Source organism: Labrus bergylta, chromosome 6 (assembly GCF_963930695.1).
Source record: "Labrus bergylta chromosome 6, fLabBer1.1, whole genome shotgun sequence".
In the NCBI taxonomy this organism is placed as follows: Eukaryota; Metazoa; Chordata; class Actinopteri; order Labriformes; family Labridae; genus Labrus; species Labrus bergylta.
The window spans coordinates 4479578-4484623 of record NC_089200.1 but is presented as its reverse complement, the minus strand read 5'-3'; the positions used below and the strand labels follow the sequence as shown (position 1 = coordinate 4484623).

General features: G+C 37.7%; 1 long non-coding RNA gene across 1 annotated transcript; it reads left to right on the top strand.

Annotated features, from left to right (window-relative positions):
• The first annotated feature begins 272 nt into the window (after positions 1-272).
• On the top strand, positions 273-3523 carry LOC136179387 (uncharacterized). The gene is made up of 3 exons (XR_010666510.1): positions 273-306; positions 2871-2972; positions 3384-3523. It is a non-coding gene; the product is annotated as an uncharacterized lncRNA (long non-coding RNA).
• Positions 3524-5046: the final 1523 nt, after the last annotated feature.

Sequence of the window (5046 nt, the reverse complement as noted above, 5' to 3'; positions counted from 1 at the left end):
TTCTCTTTCACAAAACATATAAAAAGACAAATTCTTAAATTAGGACCTCGAGCCATATCACATGACAATAAGATACTAAGAACATAATTTTAACATAAACAAGTAAAAAAAATAAAATAAATCTAAGCACAAATCTTAAATAATCTAGCGTCTGTCTTTGACTGTCATTTCTTCTCTTCATGCTGATTGGTTCAGGTTTAGCAGCATTTTTTCGGAGATGCCCGAGATGCCACTCCTAATCCAGTAACATCCCTGTAGGTTTCATTTACTCTTCAGAGCTGCCAACCAGGTGTGCCACTCACTCAGGTAAGACCTCAGAGTTCTTCTAAAAATACTTTTACCCCAAATGTTCAATGAAAAGTTGATCTGATATTGCTTTTAAAGTAAAACTTGAGGAATAATGAAAGGTTAAGTTTGTACAGACTGAAATAAAGATTTTATTTTTCTTCGTAACACAGCCTTAAGGCGCTTTTTTTTTAGGATAAAACCGACCTCTGGTTAAAAACAGGGGCATCCTGGGTAAACTCTCAATGATGTAAGTTAGTTTGTATTGCAGGTAAACTGTGTCTTTACAGCTAATGTTATTGAGAATGGGACAGAGTGTGGGATTAGGAAACTAAAGATGATGCTTCATGGGGATAAAATGTTTACTTTAAGTGTCTTCATTTATTTTAACATTTTTAAGTATCAAAGTGTGTGAAAATGATCGAGATCTCAGTGAGGATTTCATTTCTATGTGAATGTCAAATGAACTAGAAGTTAAAACACTTTTACACACGTTATGTATCCCTGCTCATGAGACTTGCCTCAGGCGATTCTTCTCAACAGGACTTCTTATTAATTAGATTCTCATATCAAGTATCAGTGCTGTTGTACTTGGACACTTTTTTTTTCACCAAATTAAACCTTAAACCTGCACATCAATTCAGAGAATTTCCAAGTTATGAGGAAGAGCTTTCTTTTATTCACCATATGCTGTATTTATTAAACATGGTACCTTGTTCTCTAAAGTAGAAAACAATGGAAGGTGAACCAAACCGGTTCACCAAGTCACCAAACCGGTTCAGAAACAGATAAGGGCATGCTCAGAGGGGGCCTCCTCTGCACCACAGACTAGGATATGTTGAAGCAGGCAGCCACATACAACAACCAGCTGGTGGTTAATTTTTTTTAACCACTGTAATATTTGAGGTGGTACCTTGTTCCCTAAAGTAGGAAAACCTGAACTTTTAAATAAGAAAATGATAGCAGCAAGTGGAGTTTATATAAATAACAATACCATTATGCTCCTTTCTTCAAACAGTCACCTCTTCATTTAACACATTTGTTTATATGTAAATGTATCTCTCACTGCTTCAAAAGTTCTGTTAAACAAAGAGGATGAAGTGCAAATTATTTTGAACAATGGTGCTAAAATAATTATTCAGAATGTATTTAGCATCCTGGAAATGTCACGATTTATTAGTAGAAGGAAAACCCGGTTTACTGAGCTCCGATAATTTCCTGCACTATTAGGTCTTCTGGGGATAAAAAAAAAGTTTTGTGACAGAAGAACGGGTCATCATGACACATGTAACTGAACTTGAACAAAGCACTGGGAGGTTTATATAAAAGATTTTCAAGCTGTTCTTCCTAATATGGCTGGTATTTTGTCGGTTGCTGCTTTTTTTCTTTATTGTTCATTTCTTTCTTCCTTTTTAAGTTGTGCTGCTGTTCTCTCACAAAACAGTTCCCTTGAATTTCATCTGTAAGTTGAAAGTCACAACCCAGGCTCAGTGAGCTGGACAAACTGGGAGAACACACAGTCTTACTGTAGTCTTATTTAAGCAATAATTCTTTGAAAACTAATGCAGAACATCCTCATAAAAGAATATGCCGTCTGTTAATCAGTGGTGTTTGCAATGGTGAATGTGTGTGGTGTTGTGGAGGCAAAAGAAAGACCACAAACCAAAGTTAGTGTTGACAGGAGAGAGAGATATGGGCCCTATCCAAAAAGCCACAGTTCAGTATGCAGTGCGTACTTTTCAGTCGACTGAACCCTCGAGGTAATTCAGTATGCATTTTTGGGTACGCCTCAGTATACTGAACATTTCAGCATGGATACTAACTTCCAGGTTTTGTGCAGTATGGTTTGGATGCATCCAGAGACAGAGAAGCCAGCTTAAATAAATACTAAGGCCCAGTCTGCCCAGGAATACAATTAAGTGGCTCTGCCTTTTACTACCTGAAGGCAACCTGAGTGGGAAGGGATACAATGCAACAGGAGGAGCAATGACACAGTCAGGGGTCGTCACTAATGAAAATAGCAATATTATACATCAAATATGTTCTATCAAATTGCATTAACAATTTAGTCAGACAACTCACGTTTGTATCGATCAAGTCATTTTTGCAGTAGAACATAGTTTGTGTTTTGGCGTCTAGGCTCCGACCAAATCACTCCTCAGTTTTAATTTACATGCAGAAACGATGGGATGGGATGGGATGATATCTTTACACCCCCAGACACAGCCTACAGGTGGATGCTGGGGTGGTGGTGGGGCTGAGGAAGCTTGCTATACTAGTGCAGGTCAGAGTAATAATATTGGGCCCAACACTAACCCCTGAGGGACACCACATGTAATACCCAAACAATCAGAGTCAAACCGAATCGTGCAACTTAAATAGACAGCTAATTGGAAGGGTGTGTTGTCAGGTGATTGTGGATAATGATGCATGTCAAGTGTGAAACCAGTTCAGCTCGAGTTGACTGCCTGAACTAGCCTGCAGGCGTCCCTCTCATTTTATATTTAACGTATTACCTTATAGTTAACTGGTACTCCAATTCCTGCCAGGTTTAACTTGAACATCTAATATGTTTGTGTTCACAGGTTTATTATCTGTGGTTTAATTTGTCCAACAAGAGATGGCAACACAACCCCTGGTGGAGTGGGAAACTGGTCTCTGTGACTGCTTTGAGGAAGTCAGCACCTGTAAGGATCAATTTTTATAACTTAAGTCAAATTTGGAGTTTCTTCAATTAAAGGACATTTCCTGATGGTATCAAACAGCATAATTGAGTTTGTATTGCTCTGCTTCAGGTTGCTATGGTTTCTGGTGCTTTCCTTGCCTTGCCTGCACTGTCTCAGGGAGATTTGGAGAGAACTATTGTCTCCCATTATGTGACATCTGCAGTCCCGCCATATTTGCAGCGTGTGCGATTCCTTTGTTTGCGCCTCCTGCAGGTCTGTCAATGAGGGTTGCAATGCGAAACAGATATGGTATCAAGGTATGATGCATGCAGAGCTGATGTCATCAGGATTTCATGCCACAAGTTGAGTAACAGTAAAGCAATATTGAATTTACACTGGTTCATATTTTGTCACCTTGTTTTTTTCCTGCAGGGTTCCATCTGTAAGGACATCGCAGTTGCTTGTTTCTGCGGATATTGCTCCTGGTGTCAAATGCATCGAGAGCTAAAACATCGTAAAAAAACTCCCACTGTCGTCAATGTGCAGAATACAACCGTTTTTGCCACACAGCCTGCTCCAGTGATGATGATGCAGCCCCAAGGTTTTGTGACCCAGCCAGGTTTTGTGACCCAGCAAGGTGCTTTCGTTACTTCTCGATGATCTTTAGGGCGTGCCATGTGTCAGTTTGTGTACTGAGTAAAAATGCTTTTGATCACGAGACAATGATTTGAATAATAATAATAATAAAGTACTATTTGAGTCTATCAACTCTCAAGTTTCTCAATAAATTTCTAAATGCTTTGAATTTCCCTCGGGATCTATAAAGTATCTATCTATTTATCTATAAGACAATAAGCCTTTCAGAGCAACACAAAGATTGGCATCAATTAAATCTCATGAGATGAAATAAGTTTAATATCCAGTTTTATAAATGGATAAAAAAAAAAACTCTGCTTAACTTGGGTTGTAAAAAAAAGGCAAAAAAAAAAATAGTAATGACATTTTAAAAAACAACCAAAATTTTGAAGGTGTTCGCCCATACAGTTATCTCAAGAAAAATAAGAAAATAACAACCTAATAAAAGGACCACATTATCTTTTTAATGTTTTATAGGTAACCTGGCTTGGCATTTTTTAAGTTTAGTTCTTATTTTGATTAAGTTTAATTCCCCCGTCCACTAACAGGAAACAGTTGTTTAACATGACTTTACAAGAGAAGCTCGTTCATCAAGTGCTCACATTAAATTCATGAAACACATAGCTTAAGGGAACTGATATCAGGCTGGGAAGCTGTTGTCCTGGCAAACGTTAAGTCATTCAATGTAGAAGTTGAGTTCAAGTCGATGTCACTTGCTTTCCCTCCGGACTAACCAGTTTGTCAAGAATGTTGTGGAGACTAAAGACTTTGTAAGACGGAGGATTAGGGCCACGCTAAAAAACATTTTTAAGAGAATAATCTTTTAAATTAACGAGTTCGAGACCAGCCAGCGCAAAATGATGAAAGTAGAACTCTTAAAGTATTTTCCTCTGCAGACAACGTCCTCCAAGTCAGTGTGGCTCTTTCTTCAGTTTCTTGCAGTATCTTTTCAGGGTGCTGATATTTTAAGACAATGTGAAGATGACGATGTGTCAAAAGCATGTGTAGTTTCATATCTGCATAAGCGACACAACTATTTGTGTCTGTTATCGGTCTGCCTTGTTGAAATGTCTCATGTGCAGAGCCAGTTTGTGTCCTGTTCATCATTTTACAGATAAACAAAGTCTTGCAAGTTGAAGTGAAAACTTCTCTTGAACTAACTGTTTTTACCGACTACACAAGGAAGTATCCTATTTCCTTATTAGTGAAACCTTTAGGACAAGATGCTCCATGTTTGTCCAGGTTTAGTTTAATCTCGTAAATGTACGACTTTAATCTCTAAATTTAAATTTTGAGGTCTTTGATGTGAAGTAAGAGCGCTCTGGGTGTTTCTTGTCGTTTTTCATGTTATATATTTGTGTTCTTTTTAAAAGCACTGACAGAAATTACAATTTCTCTGATTAAGCACTTCAATAAAAAAATCCTTCTGTTTTAAATCTGGAATTTATTTTTTTGTCAA